Below are 16,783 nucleotides of genomic sequence, written 5' to 3'. Positions count from 1 at the left end.
CTGAAGCCTATTCTCCTGCCTTCTCCCATGGCCCTTGGTCCCTTTACCAATCATGATCCAATTATCGCTGATTAACTACAGCCAATGACTTGGCCTCTGCAGCCCTTTGTGGCAGTAAGTTCCACAGATTCAACACCATCTAGCTGAAAACAATTCCACCTCATCTCTGTTCTGTAGGATTGTCCCTTCATTATGGGCTGTGCCCTCAGGTCTTTGTCTCTCCAATGAGTGGAAACATCTTCTCCACATCCGCTCTATCTCATCTCTCATCATCCTGTAAGCATCAATCAGATCCCCCCTCATCCTTTCAAACTCCATTGAGCACAACCGCTCCTCATACGATAAGCACATCATCCCCATTACCATTCTTGTAAACTTCCTTTGGATCCCCTTCAATGTCACCATATCCTTCCACAGATATGAATTCCAAAACTACCCACAATATTCCAATATGATCTGACCAGAGTGTTATATGGCTTCAGGAGTATATCCCTGCTCTTGTATTCTAGCCACCTTGAAATGAATGCCAACATTAGATTTGCCTTCGTAATTACCAGCTGAACCTGCATGTTAATGTTAAGAGAAACCTGAGCGAGAACTCCCAAGTGCCTTTGTGTTTCAGATTGCCTCCATGTTGCCCTCCTCACCTTTACCTGAGGTCTTTTGGCATTCTTTGGCCTGATGAAAGTATAGGGTAGAATCATCCAGCCCCTGAAGGATGACAGTGTTGGCTAATCAGCTGACAAAATCTGGCGAGGTCAGCAGAAGCAAGATTCTCAATGTCAAAAGAAAAAGGCCCAATTCTCAAACTGAGTTTTGAACAGTTAGTGAGCAGTGACAGGCCTCTTTACATCAATTGGTATGCATCAACAGGCCATTACTTCCTAATTTCATCACGTTTATCTACAGTTAACTGGTTCTGCCATGGGATGGATGGGAAACCAGACGGCGATAATTCCCAGCATGGAATTCCGAGCGAGTACCTGGTGACTCCACTTCATTGCTCGTTCCTTCAAATCTCCAATTATTCTCAGCAGGCCCAACACCTCAGTTTACGCTCTATGGCCTACATTACTGGCTATAAATATTGGCATTAGATACAAAAGGGCCTCACCACAACATCATAGTGCCCCTTAGATTCATTGACAATACACTTGTGCACAGACAAGGCTGAGTGTGGCGTGCCCAAAGGCTGGTTCACCTGATTGAAGATTTCAGACATAGTGGAGGAGTAAAAGGCCTGGCTACTTTGAGAGAAGGCATCTGGGTTTGTCATAAGGCTGGGTGCCTAATGACTTTCTCCTTGTAAGGAAAGGGTACTTGAGTGTTCCTTATCCCACTGTCAACATGCTGTTGACACTGAGCACCAATGGCGAGAGCAATGGAATCCAGCTCTACGCACAGATCCAGCAGACACTGACGGTGTCCATGGAGGCAGCCAGACAACCTGGGACAAACAGCATTGGAATACCCCTGCAACTTTGGTGTCAGTTTGCCTCCGACAAGCCTGCCAGCTGCTCCTGCATCTGCCTGTACCTTGCAGTGAAGTTGTCAATCTCAGACACCACAGGGCCCTGATCCTGCCTCGGCCTGAGTGAGTGCCCGCTCTCTCACAGCCCTCTGAGAGCCAGCGGATCTGGGACAATTCTCCTTCGACCAGCTGCAGTGGTGTGCTCACCAGTCTGGGCTCCTGAAACCTAGTTGAGGTCCCAGTATCTGAGCTGGTGGAGGGAGACATCTTGTAGGGGCACCCTTTTGTTCACAGAGATGGCCCAGATACCAATGGCACCATCACAGAAAAAAAGAGAGAATGAAATGTAAAATAGGGGTAGAGGTTTGGGCTTTTTAAGAGTACGTTTATACTAAGATGGTAAGGGGGGAGCAGGGCAGCAATGTACAGTGATTCTGATTTGGTTGCCAGGATGTGGAACTATTGGAATCACTGCATGGATGGTGATACTCTTCTCACCAGCTATGGTTTGGATTCTCTCCTCATGGGGGTTGAGGACATGAATGTTCGACATCCTACCATTTGTCTTCGCCTGTTCAGCCCTGCTGTGAGTCATGAGCCTTCATGGGATTTGAATGCAATAACACAGTCAGTGTGTGCAAACAGTCAAGGGAAGACGAGCATCTACCATTCTAGAGTAAGGAAGGTCATTGATCTTCATGTAGCTTTGCTGGACATGGCCGTGGACTAGTATTTGTCAGTGCATTGAGCATAAGAGTTGGGATATCATGTTGCAGCTGTACAGGACATTGGTTAGGTCACTCTTGGAATAATGCATTCAGTTCTGGTCTCCCTGCTATAGGAAGGACGTTGTGAAGTTTGAAATGATTCAGAAAAGACTTACAAGGATGTTACCAGGGCTGGGGGGTTTAAGCTAAAGGGAGAGGGTGAAGAGGCTGGGGGGAGAGCCAGAGGCTGAGATGTGACCTTAAAGAAGTTTATAAAATCATGAGGGATATGAATTGAATGAATAGTCAAGGTCTTTTCTCCAGGATAGGTGAGTCCAAAACTAAAGGGCATAAGTTTAATGTAAGAGAGGAAAGATTTAAAAGGGATGTAAGGGGCAACATTTTAATGCAGGGAGTGATGTGGGCATGGAGCCAGAGGAAGTGGTGGAGGCTGGGACTATTACAACTTTTAAAAGTCATCTGGATGGGCCTATGAACAAGAAGAGTTTGGAGGGATATGGGCCAAATGGGACTAGGTTAATGTAGAATATCTGGTTGGCATAGACAAGTTGAACTGAAGGGTCTGCTTCCATGCTGTACAACTCTATGATTCTATGGTGTCGCCATGTGGACTGGCTGGCACCTTAAGGCTGGCAGGGTTGGGTAGTACCATGCCCTTTTGCTGCTCCTGATGGAGGACTCTTTCCCTATCACCTGTCCGTGAGGATCTCCAGGCCTCCATCAGTGAAGGGTGGAGCTAACTTGCCGCTGTCCACATTCTCTGAAGCAATTCACAAGGAACTGTGAAGGACAGCTTTGGGCTAGCAACAGGAATCCTTAGGAGGTCATGGCTGTAGCAAGTTCGTCCCTCTCTGGTGAGAGGGAAGGTGGGATATTGGGCGCAATAGAATAGTGTAATGTGGCGAGTTTCAGAATTTCTGGGCTTGAGCTACCCCCGTGGACCCTGACCAGAGAAGCAGAAATAGTGCAATAACATCAGAATCACAGGGTCAGTGCTCAGGGTTGGGGGTAATAGCAATGATTCCCTATTTCTAATGCATTGCCTTGGGCTGCACTTCTTTACCTTTTGAACTTAAACACATCAAAATCCAGGATCAGTACATAAATTCAGATCTATCAGCTAAAAATGCAAATAGGCTTTTTTTATTGGCACTCTGTGAAACATTTGCTTCTTAAAAAAAGTAAGACTTTGAAATTAGTGGTTGCCAAGGAAACCCTTTTACATGTTCACATGGTCCAATGCTACACTTAAGAGGCAAAAGATGTACATTTTATTATCATCTGTCAGCAGATGTGACATTCTGCAGCCCTAATCATGTCTCGGATTGAGTTTGGTTAGATAATAGTGAATGCAGCAACAAATTATGATCAGCACAGAGATTTCAAATGCCTATTGGGTTTCACGGCAATTTGCCACCAATAGTATTCATAATGTGGTTTTCAAGTGGCAACAATTTTTAAAACAAATATTGTTACATCCCAAAAACCTTTGGGACATGCTACATGTTCACCTGTTTAACCAATATTTTGCTTCCAATTAAGTAAAGGTAAAGTCGCCATTATCCCACTCTGTCATCGGTGGGAGACAACTGCTAGTGGCTTAGCCGTGGGTCACCATGCCTCAGACAAGGGGAGAGATTGAGAAGGACAGTCCTTCACGGTAACCTCAGCTGGCACTAGAATTGAACCCATGCAATTGGGGTCACACTACACCACAAATGGGCCATCCAGTCAACTGAGCTAACTGGCCCCAAATTCAAGTTCCACCATAAATTTGAACCCAGGTCTCCAGAAAATTACCTGCTCTCTTGGGATTAATAACCTCACAATAATACTGCTAAGACCTCACATCCTCTGTGGTTCCAGTAGAATGTAATTGCTGTGTGGTATTCCACAATGAGATTTACTTCCTTCCAACATTGGGTAGCTGATCAAGCCAATACTTCTAACGTGTTATGGGCACCAAAATTGGTTTGAATCTGTTACCTTACGTCTGCACAAACGTGCATTCCATTACAATCGTTGGATTTTATGGAGGCAGAGGAGTGTAGTCTGATTGCTGTTTGCTCCTCCCAAAGGACCTGAAGTCAAAGGTGCTACCCCACTGCTAAGCCAAGAAACCTCACACAGACAAGGCTTTGGAATTTTAAATTCTCCCATCTCCAGTGTGTAATACTGCCTTAGCTTACAAGACCATGAAAGGAACAGCGCTGAGAGGGATTGCCATATGAAGAAAGAAAGAGATCCATAGCCAGCGACGCATATGTTTCTTCTGGATTTCTGCCAGTTTTCCTGAATCCCTACCTAGTAAAGGTGTGCATTCAACATGTTGTTTTTCTCTCAATTTGCCAAGCTGACAGGATAAAGCAAGAGGAACTAACCACTAGTACACCCTTCAAACAGGTTTAACTGAGAGGTAATAAAATGTGAGGCTGGATGAACACAGCAGGCCAAGCAGCATCTCAGGAGCACAAAAGCTGACGTTTCGGGCCTAGACTGAGAGGTAAACCATTTCTTGAGACTCACTTCATTTGTTCTACTGAAACACTTACCCTGGGTTTCAGATAAAATAATCACTGATCACTTATCATCTAATTGAGATAATCGTGAGAATGCAATATATAAATGAATGATTTCATTTCATTGGAACCTAGAGTAGCATATAATCTCCCTTTCTCTGATCCAGCTAGCAGACATTTTTAATTTAGAGTCCACACAAAAATCCTTACTGTGAGTATCTCCCTAGGCTTTGTTGATAAATGTATACGTGGTGTGGTCTCCTCCACTTCCAACATATAATTCCCAACACAAGGTAAAGAGGGTACTCATGAAGGCATACAGCACACTTGTCTTCATCAGCCAGGGCATGGTATATGAAAGTTGGCAAGAAATGTACAGCTATGCAAAACATTAGTTAGGCAAAATGTAGTATATTGTCCACAGTTCTGGTCACCACATCACCAGAAGGAAGTCAGTGCTTTGAAGAGGGTACAGAAAATGTTTAACCAGGATATTGCCTGGTCTGGACGGTTTTAGTTATGAGGAAAGTTGGACAAACTCAGATTGTTTTCACTTGAAAGACAGAGGCTGGGGGAGATCTGACTGAAGCCAACAAAATTGTGTGAGGCATAGATTGGGTGGGTAGTCATCGGTTTTTTACCAGGGCAGAAAGGACAACTATGACAGGGCAAGGTTCAAGGTGAAAGGAAGAAAGTTTAGAGGAGAAGTGTGGACAAAGTTTTGCACAGAGAGGATAGTGGGAGTCTGGAACTTGCTGCCAGCAGATGTGGTGGAAGTAGGCACACTAGCAACATTTAAGGTGTATCTTGAAAAAGACATGAGCAGGAGGTGAACAGAGAGATAGGAACTGCATGTGGGCAAAAAGTAGTGGGCCTAAATAAGAATTAGAAAGGGTGCAGGCTTGGTGGGCCAAAGGGCCTGTTTGTGTGCTAGACTGCATTTTTTTTTTGTAATTTGCCATGTTTGTTGATTTCAGCCAGGATTTTATAGAAGAAAAATATGAGCCAACATTCTCCTTCACAATTATCAACTACTGATCCCAACTGGAGTGCGCTTATATGTAGGTGTAGGCTGAAGACAGGAAAAGATTTGGCTCAATTATATCGGTTTTGCTCAATCAAATATCCTTCATCAGCTATCTTTTATCAACACCAGCCAAATGCACAAATTCTAGCATTTAGAAGAATAAGGGAAGATCCATGGGAACACCATCACCAAGTTTTCCTCCAAACCACGCACCATCCTGACTTGGAACTTTGTTGCTGTTCCTTCCCTGTTGCTGCGTCAAAAATCTCCTTTCCTTCCAGAAATGTGGGTGATCCTGCATCTCCCGAACAGGAGTGGTTAAATTAGCAGCTAATCACCACCTTTTCAAGGGCAATTAGGGATGGGCAAATATTAAGAAATCCCTATGTTAGAAAGAAAGCATTTGTATCGTGTTGACTTCGGTGAGAAAATAGAGGTTTGCTAGTGACAGGGATTATAGCTCAGGATAAGCTAGTACCTTGGAGATGTGAAGAAGATTTGAAGAGGCAAACTGGGGGGAAATTACTTCAAGAAGCAAACAAAGATGTTCAACATTTTCTGAAGGAGTGTCGTTATGGTGGTTATCACACTAGAGATAAAATTTCACAAAAATTATTAGGATGCTTCACAATTTTTGACATTGGAGGGAGGTAATTACGTAATACCTATATTTTGAGGCGCTCCCTATACTTTCTGAGGATTATGCTTCAGTTATTCTGTAAAAAAAAGTCTCTAATACCGACTTCTTGCAAGAAAGCAATGGGGGTTTGCCTTCTGCCTCCTGTAGATTGAGCCAAAGTAACCAGATGATCGTTTGATTGATTAATTGTACATTTGCAAATTGAAAATGATAGCTTTGTGTTCGCTGAAGCTACTAAGAGACAATACAACAAAGGCAGGCATGTGGAGTTAGATTGCAGATAAGCCATAATTGTGTTGAATGGTGCCAGAATAGTTTCAAGGGCTAGATGACTCACCCATACTCATCTATTCTAATATTCCTCCTACTTTAAAAAGACTGTAAAGATTTAAAGGTTTCGGGGTCCCGATCGTCCCAATCTTGATTATACTCCTACATGGAGCACTGTGAGACATTCTGGCCTCTATACTGTAACTAGGATGTTGAAGCTCTGAAGGAAGGATAGGAAAAATAATTAAAGCAAATTGACAGACATATATTATCAGCAGCTGTTGATTTAACTTCACTGCAAAAGATAAATTAAAATGAAGGTCAGATTGAAGTTTCAAAATTATGAATGGCTGGTTGGAAGAAGTTGTTTCCACTTGTTCTCAACAATGGGCACAGATATCAAATAGCCATGAACAGATCAAGTGAAGGATTTAGGAGGAATTTCTTTCACATGGAGTGTATTAAGAATGCTATATAGAGCTATAGTGTTACCAGACTGGATTCTTATTAGACAGAGGGACGACTGGGGGTCATTTAACCTGAGGGTCAGCATACCTGAGACGAGGGGAGATGATGAGGAGGAGAGCCATTCTTAGTAATCTCAGCCAGTGCAGGAATTAAACCATGACAGCTCACATTACCAAATCAGTCATCCAGCCAACTGATCTAATTAACCCCCAGCAGCTGCAGCTGATAGCACCTACATTTAAGGTGAAGATTGATCTACATATAAGGAGAAGGGTGTAGAAGGAATTGAGGAAGAGTTAACTGAAGTCGAAGATTCGTGTTAGGTATAAGCACTAGTGGATCTTCTGGTGTATCTGCACGCTATAGATTCTCTGCTGTCTAATAAATAAGCCTACTCATTATGTAAACTAATTGATCCAGTGTCACTGTAGGATATCATATGGAAAACAATCCCTGCCAACAGTGGGTTAAAAAAAGACTGAGATAAAGATAAATGTGATGAATGTGGATGAGACCGAGATCGATGGATTAACAAAACACTCAAATTATTCATATATTGGTGTAAATTTCATTAATATAGTGAACACTTAGATTTGGATAGTAATGAGAATGGTTCACACCTGTTTGAATGTTAAAGATCAGGCAGTGATCTAATGCAACACATTGCCCAGGTTAAAGGACATGAAATATGATGAATAGAAAATGGAATTACACAGAAATGAACTAGAATGTAGTTCTCGTGAAGGGAGACCAGCATGCAATTTAATGTACTTGAATTAAACAGGAGTATGTGATATTAAATGAGATGGACGCTTGCAAATTTCCATGCAATCCATTTCACCTTATTGGTGACATACATTTGTGAGACAACCTGAGCGTGGCAGAGAGAGAGAAATCGTATCAGTAATTGTGCTTATTTCAAATAAATAGTTATGAATTAAAAGTGACTCAACTTGAAAATTTCTGAAGTCATACAACTTTGATCAGTAGTTAGCTGTTCAGTCGGACTGGAGCCACAATTTACTTTTACTTAAATGAATGAATAGCCATCAGTCAGATAGGTTTTTGCTCAGAATAAAACAACTGCAAATAATTTCTTACTTTACAGATGAACTTTTATCTAGGAGCATCCAATAAATTGAAAAGACAGCTGAAAGGTCACTAACATATAAATAGGAAGACAATTAAAATGTATATGAGTCAGTGCTGTGACATTCCCAGGGCTCAGAATGCATTAAGTGAACTCTCAAATTCTGGGTTGGTCTTTTCCACTAATACTCTTCACTTCAAGTTTTACAAAATTGACATAAGACAGCTATGTGCTTTTAGGGAATTGCTTTGGATAATGAGAACGGCAATGAAATAAAGCAGATAGATGTCACCGTAAATTACGCTGCCCAAAGAAGGTCTTAACTGTGTACGAAATTGAACCACAGCACAAACCATCCTCTAATTTGACAGAATGAGCAATGTCCCTCAAAGTGCCACCAGACGGTGAGTGAAAAACTGGAAAGGTTGATGGGAAATTGCCCCACCTGAGGACCATACCAAAAGTGGAAAAACGCCAGGAACATTGATACACAGATTTCCATTACACTTCAACCTAGTTACAGTGGCTCAGGAATTGTTGATGATATTTTAATTCTTTTGGATCCAAAGGCAATGCAAGTATTGGAAGCAAGAATGCCAGCAGTTTGGAAAAATGCATTTTTTCATTGGAGACTTGTGGCTTCCTGTGAACATTTGACCTCTGCTGTGACTTAGTTTCATTCCTTAGAGGTTATGCAGTAAAACACACAAAATGAAACACAATATCTGAACTGTTCAGCTGAAATTGTGTGGGTTTTCAGAATTGTAAGAGAGCCAGATGCTGTGAGAATAACAACGTAGAATTTGAACAATAATCTGCAAAGTCTATGGGTTACTTAGAATGGCTGCGAGTTCCCCAATCCCTGGATCTGTGGGCATGCAGGATAAAATGAGATAAAATTGAAACTTTTGCCAGCATTAGTAGTAGAACAATGAGAAAGCTACAGAATTGAATAAGAATAATGTCCAAATAAGGGCATGACATATCAATACTGGGGATTAAAGTGCTATTATCTGTGTTACATCCAAAATCTCACTGAGGGGCAAAAAAAGCCAGAGTGGAGATATTTTGAAAGATTGGAAGGCACAGTTTGAACTCTTCACTGAGAAATGTTTGCAAAAGGGCCAGCAAAAAGAAGGTCAGCATACACAATGTAAATATCACAGAGGGAACCAGAGAAAAGAAAAGGAAGTACATTCAGTTCATGGGAAAGCAGAGCTCCAAATGCAAGAAGCTGAAACCTTTTGCACATCAGCATTTGACCAGAAAGCAGTAAGGCAAGCCCAGAAAGGTGACTGATGGAGAGATCGCAAATATCACAATCTTCACAGACCTGTGCAAAATGGTGAACAAAGAAACAACACCTTTAAAGGTAAAACTGAGCCTATATGAAGGAATGACACTCATCTCAAGTGTATAATGAGTGTTTTTTTTTTCAAAATTCAACAGCAACACAGAAGATCTGCAATTCCAGATAGTATTCATGAAGCAAAAATCCACTTATCTCAGCTGAAGCAAAACTCCAATTATCTCAGCTGAAGCAAGTCTATAATATGGCCTAGCCATCTTGCATGTGCCAAAGAGATTTACAGTGCCACTCAGCCGAACCAACCATTGACTACTGAACACGTCCTACAAAATTACAAAAAAAGTTTTAAAATTTCTTGGTTGTCTTTCTGCTGAATATTAACTCTAAGTAAATAACAGAATGAGACCAGCTCAGCATCAGCTGTGGAAAGTTTTTCCCTAAGTCTATCCAGAAAGGTGCAGCCATCAAGAGAGTGCAAACTCCTACAGACAGATTAACAGCCTGGTAGCAGAGAGAAAACTGGTAAAAAATGAGAGTGTGCATTGATTCAATAAAGCTTTGAAGAGATCTCACCACCTCATGCCAACATTGGAAGAAATGTAGCCACAACTTGCCAAAACTAAAGATCTTTACTATCCTCAGTATAAATGCTGGCTGCTGTCAAGTAAAACTGGAAGAAAACATCTGTTTTCAACAATATTCTGGATACCATTTTGGAGATGCAGATTGCCATACATGTTATTTGGCATTTTCACTGCTTAAGAATATTATCACCACAACCAGCAAGAGATAGAATGATCCTCCCAGAATAGCAGTTACATCAATAATCTATGGGTCTAGGGAGGTAGAGGATACAGGGTATGTGAACTGGCCATGCTAAATTGCCCATAGTGTTCAGGGATGTATAAGTTAGGTGCATTAGCCATGGGAAATGTGGAATTACTGGGATAGGGTAGAGGGATGGTTCTGGATGAGATGTTCTTTGGAGGGTTGGTGAAACTAGTTGGGCCACATGGCTGTTTCCACACTATGGGATTTCAATGAATAGAATAATCCATTACAGATGGCACTTGAGATCTATTGCAACTGCTATAGTGAACTCATCAGATGAACTTGAAATTCAAGAAGAAAATAATGGCATTAAAGATACTGAAATTCAAACACACGAGCAATCTACTGATAGAAGAACAATTTCACCCAAATCCTGATAAGGATGAGAACTGTAGCAATCAACAGATGTGAGAGTGGTACAGTTGTTGAATCTGTGACTTGTCCAGTAAAGTTCTTGACTAATTTGACATCAGAAAGTGAAACTGTATGCAACCCCATTGCTAAGATAGTGCAGTGGCATTGGGAACACAACAAGGTAGAATTTTCACTGATGCTGAACTAGTGGCAACAATGTCAGAACTCAGGTCAATGTCAGTGACAAAATCACCTTACGCTGTGAATGCCAGCAAGATAGGATTTGGAGCAAAGCATTATGTTAAAAGTGCTATATGTTTCAGTTATACCCAGTGAACTAATACCAACTGAACAAGACACACAAAGTTGCGAACTAGTGAATGGCTATTGTCTTTACTTGAAAACATTTTAATTAATACCTGTTTGGGAGAACCTAAGTAGTAAAAGTGTCTGATCACCAGCCACTTCATGGTGTTTTTCTCAAGCTGCTGCTATCTGCTCCAGACCAACTGCAAAGAATGCTATTTACTTTGCTGGGATATCATTTGGAACTGGCATAAAAGCAAAGGAAGCAGATGTATACAGATCAGAAATACCGTCAACAGTAGCACTGACGATGAAAGTGTGAAGACAGAGCGTGAAATTGTCCAGATTCAGAGAGAAGCAACAGCTCAGTATGTTCTGGAAGTCATCAACCCAGCAATGACATTGAATCTGAAATACAAGTGTTTTTCTCAAACTAATCAACTCCGAACCAAGGCACCACTCCCATGTATTGTAGGAAGTGGTGATGGAAGAATGGCCTGGAAGTATCAAGGACAGATCTGTTGTTATAAGACAACACAGAGAAGGGGTGATAAACTCAAGATGACATCTTATAATGTGTAAATAATTATTAATGTTAAGATGAGAAAAGGAATGCTGAAGCATATTGATGCATGTCATCATGAAACTAAGCCTAGTGTATGGAAGGCAAGGAAAGTGACCTGCTGACCAAATATGAGCAATAGGGTTGAGGACTCTATCAGCCTGTGCGGTGTTTGTACCAAATACTAAACTGAACAAACCAAAGAGTGTCTCTAACACATGACATTCTAGACGGACCATGAATGAAGCTTTGAGTAGATCTCTTCACTCTCACAGGAACTGATGATCTAGTCACCTTCAACTATTAGATGTTATCCTAATCAACCTGTACAGAGATGTTATTACACACCTCTGGAGCAAGTCAGACATGAACCCAGGTCTTCTGGTTCAAAGGTCACTGCACTGCAGGAGCCCCCACCGTTGATGAATATATTCTGACTACTGGAGGTTAGATCAACCGACATCAATTCCTGCCAGTGTGATTATAGAATGTCTGAAAGTACATTTCAGTCTTACAGCATCATTAAAAATGACTCTTGAATCACAAATGAAGTATTCAAGTCCTTCATAAAGTTATGAGGAGAAAATCCAGCATAGACTTGTACAAGGCAATCCTGGAGTGGAACCACTGAAAGCAGGAAAGAAATCCAATCCAGCAACTAATATCACAAAAACTACTTTTCCATTCCCTAAACTAAAGTACTGAAGCCAGAAGCAGCATCAGAGTGAAATGACAGCCAGATTTACCTTTGCGAAGGCCGCTGAAACATTGCCAAAGCCGAGCATCAGGGGATCAAACAGCATGAAGATTTTCAACATTCTCAAAAAAGAGTAAATCAGCTCTCATTGAATCCCTGCAGCATGGAGGCAGACCATTCAGCCCATCAAGACTGCTCTGTCCCTTGGAAAATCATCCTACACAGATCCACTTTATCCCTATAACTTCCCATGGCTAATCCACCTGGTCTGCACATCCTTGAATACTATGGGTCAATTTAGCATGGCCAATCCACCTAACCTGCACATCTTTGGACTGTTAGAGGGAACTGGAGCACTCAGAGGAAACCCATGCTGACATGGGGAGAACGTGTAAACTCCACACAGGCTTTTGCCAGAGGGTGGAATCAAACTGGGGCCCCTGGTGCTGTGAGGCAGCGGTGCTAACCACCGAGCCACAGTGCCACTCCTTATGGGGACTTGAGACTTGTGACACCTTTATGTGGCAAAGACAAGCCATCAGCTGTATCATCACAATTGAGGACGTGCGCGTCTACAGAAACTGCTCCTTCACTTCAGGGAGCTCATGAGGAAGATAAAATATTACCCATCACAGAGTACAGAATGACCATTAGTTTTACACATATAGTGTTCCTCAACAAGGAAATTAAATCAATAACAACAGCTACTGTAGCAACAGCACTCCTGATAGGAAGGATATTATTAAGCTGGAGAAGATTCAGAAGAGATTTACCAGGATGTTACTAAGAAAGGAAGGTTTGAGTAATAAAGAAAGTCTGGATTGGCTAGGACTTTTTGACTGGAATGCATGAGATTGACAGGTGGTCTAATAGAAGGTTATAAAATAGTGAGGGATGTAGATAGAGTAGTTGACTTTTCGCCAGGATGGGAATTTCAAGACTAGGGGCCACATTTTTAAGATGAGAAGAGAGTAATTTAAAAATGGCGTGAGGGGCAATTTGTTTCCTCAGAAGGTAGTTTGTGTGCGGAATGAACTTCCAGAGGAAGTAATGGGCGTGGGTACAATTACAATACCTAAAAGACATTTGGATAAGGACATGAATGGGAAAAGTTTGGAGATACCTGTGCCAGGGCCAGGCGGGTGGAACTAGTTTAGTTTGGGATTATGTTCAGCATGGACTGGTTTGGGATTATGTTCAGCATGGACTGCTTCTGTGCTGTATGACTCTATGGGAATGACACTCCACTGAGAGAGAACCTCAACAGAGAAGTTGCCAAATACCAGATGAACAGCCAACAAAGGTGCATGCACATACTAGTGGAAGAACTGCACAAATTAAAGTTTACACATGCAGACTATTGAAAGTGGGATAGATTAGCATGATTTTTTTTGTTTTTGTGTGATTATTTTTGCTGCCCATGCATATTGGGTAACATGTGGATACATGATAGCACATGTAATTTTTTTTAATGAAAAAGATAATGTTTCGAAAAATGTATTTGCACATTCTACATTTATGACTTTTTGTTATTATGTAACCCCCTGCTGCAACCTGCTTTCATTTTTAGAAGTACAGCAAACATTTTATTAACTGGCACCGAATGGAATCAGGAATGTGCCAGTTGATCAAATATTCCAGATAATCGAGGGGTACATGTAACTGCAGTAAACCCAGACTAACTGAAGCTTCGAGACATGATCATCCCTCAAAAAGAATCTGTGTTTCTTCCTAAAATCAATGTAAAAATGCACAGCATGTAATAGAAACGTAACGCAGTGGGGTACAAGCATCACTGTTATACTTTATTCGCAGAATAAATGCTTGGACATTGCAGTACTTGAGATGCATAATTTTTGCTGACCTATCAAGAGTGCTAGTTGATCAAGAGTCAGTTAAAACAAAGTTTCCTGTAGTTGCCCTTAACGTATAATATGTGAAACATCACGGGAGAAAGCAGTAGTGTGTCCTTGTGCCCAAGGTACATTCTTTCGCACTTCGCAATGTTAGATTCGACCTGCCATTTGTTCATCCATTCCACTAGCTTTTATGTCCTTTCCAAGCTGTACACCATCAGAGATGAGAAATTTCCATCAAACAGTGGGCTTCTGGACATTGGGAGTTTAGAAATTCAGCATTAGACTCCTGTTCCTGATCTCCCCAGCCATTTAAAAACTCATGGGAAGTAGCTCAGGTAAGTTTCTCTGGACCTCCTACAGGTTGCACAAAGCTTCTATCGTTTCCATCATCATCTACAAAGTTTTTGTGCCTTATATATTGACGTCTGAGTGGTTAACATATCTGAGTAAGAGCGAGGAATCCAACACTGACTCCTCACAAACTCCACATAAAAGTTAGACTTCTGTGATTGTAGCTTCCAAATCCCCTCAAAGCAGCAAATTCCCACTCTTCCTCAGTCAGCATTTGCAGCCCCTTCTACTTACTGAAGACCTGAGCATTAGATCAGCTCACTTGTACAACCAAGTAATGCAGTTTTCCTCTAATTCCAGATATAGGGTCTGCTGGCTTAAAATAATGGGAAAAATCTGATTAATTGTGGTGATTACTTTCTGTAAATTATGGCGTACTTCAGTGTCTCAGAGAAACCTTTAAAGTCCCTTAAAATCAATGGTAAATGAACTGGCATGTACGAAATCTATGCATTAACATTAGGTATCAAATAAAGGCTACCAACAGTAATCTTTGCCCATTTGATTTGGGAACTGAATGGCCCTCTTACAGATAATCAAGTACGGGTGAGTGCAGGATAATCACTGACAGGAGGAGGAAGTTATTAAGCCAAGGAATGACTGACTATGACAATTGAAGCAGAGATCATATTGTACTTAAAAAGAGAATTAGACAAGCATTTCAGCGGGAAAATAAAACAGGATGCAGGAAAAACGAGAGCAGATAGCTCCAGTTATAAAAGAGCTGGCATAAATACAGGTGTAGTAAACACTACCAATCCTGGAGCCTGAGATAACAAGGTGAGGAGCTAAAGGAACACAACAGGCGAAGCAACATCAGAGGAGCAGGAAAGCTGATGCTTCTGGCCTAGGCCCTTCTTCAGAAGTACCCGACCCAAAACATTGGCTTTCCTGCTCCTCTGATGTTGCCTGCCCTGCTGTGTTCATCCAGCTCCACACCTTGTTATATAAGTACAGGTGTGCCTCCTGTGCGACAGTGTCAGAGATCACCTGAATTTATCAGTTGGGAAGAAACAACCTTTCTGATGAAAGGAGCAGTGGGTGGATCGTTTTTAAGGGGTTGGGATCTTGTCTGCTCACTGGGGAGTGGGTGAGACATTCATACTGTCTTTTGCCAGCAGAGCTACGCCATAATCAGGCGTTTGTGAAGCTACGGGGAACTTTCTCTTCAAATCCAGATCTCGGTGTGTGGGGGTTGTTGGGAGAAGAGGGAGGATGGTGGAAGTCCTGCCCAGTAATTTCCACTGCCTTCTGATCGATAATAGTGATATCACCCCAATGAACAGCATAACGTACACGGAGGACCAGTGAGTGATTTCCTGGCTGTAGGGTTCTCATGTTGTGGTAGGGACAGGGGAGAGGGCCTGGGGTAGGAGTGATCCCAGCTAGAAGGGGTAAAGGGTCTGATTTCCAGTTCATTAATCAGGCACTGGCCCTTTTAGTAAAAGGGACACTATCCAAACCAGCCAAGGTGTTGAGCTGCCTGCAGTGTACCAGCTGTCATGAACATTGCATGAAAACTGGCCAGTATGCAATTGGATTAATCCAAATAGAGGGGAAAAGAAACCCTAAGCTGGTCCTTAATTCACCTTTTAAAGGCATTATTTGGCAGACAGGGTGGGAAGGTCAACTGTAGCCGATCCTGGCCAGTGTTTAATTTTTGTGGAAGCAGGAAAACGATGGAGTTTAGATAATTACCAACCTGTCTCACTGACTGCCCTTTCAACCATCAAGCTCACTATTACATGGTGCAGGAGTTTTTAATCCAATATATAACTATTGATATTACCATATATTTATACAGAAAAGTTTCCAGGTTGCAAAATTGCTGCTGCAAAGTTTCACTGAGTTTGCTATCAATGTTATTTTCTTTCTGTACATTGCCATTTTTTGAACCATAGTTTCCTGTGTATCTACGTGTCATTGTCATGCTCTTGTCCATTCCAGGCAGTTATTATCACTCACTGTGCTTTCTAAAGAGCTAAATAATATGCTCCCCATAAATTGCACTTGTGGTTATTTGCAAACAAAAAAATTTTATTATAAAATTAAGTTACTTCAAGGTGCTTAATCTTAAATAATCTCTGACTAAAGCAGTGTCAGGGAAATCATTCATTGCCAAGGAAGCATTGAGAACCTGTGTAAATAAGAGTAAACACTGTTTGGGGCAATGAAGCTGGGGGTACTTTGTTTTTAGCTGAACAGAGCGACATAACCTTTACATATCAAGCTCAGTGAAGATCTACCTTTCATGTAGGACCAACACAGCAAATGTGTTACTTGTGTCACATATAACACTAT

Source organism: Stegostoma tigrinum, chromosome 28, assembly GCF_030684315.1.
Source record: "Stegostoma tigrinum isolate sSteTig4 chromosome 28, sSteTig4.hap1, whole genome shotgun sequence".
Lineage (NCBI taxonomy): Eukaryota > Metazoa > Chordata > Chondrichthyes > Orectolobiformes > Stegostomatidae > Stegostoma > Stegostoma tigrinum.
This window is presented reverse-complemented; position numbering follows the sequence as displayed.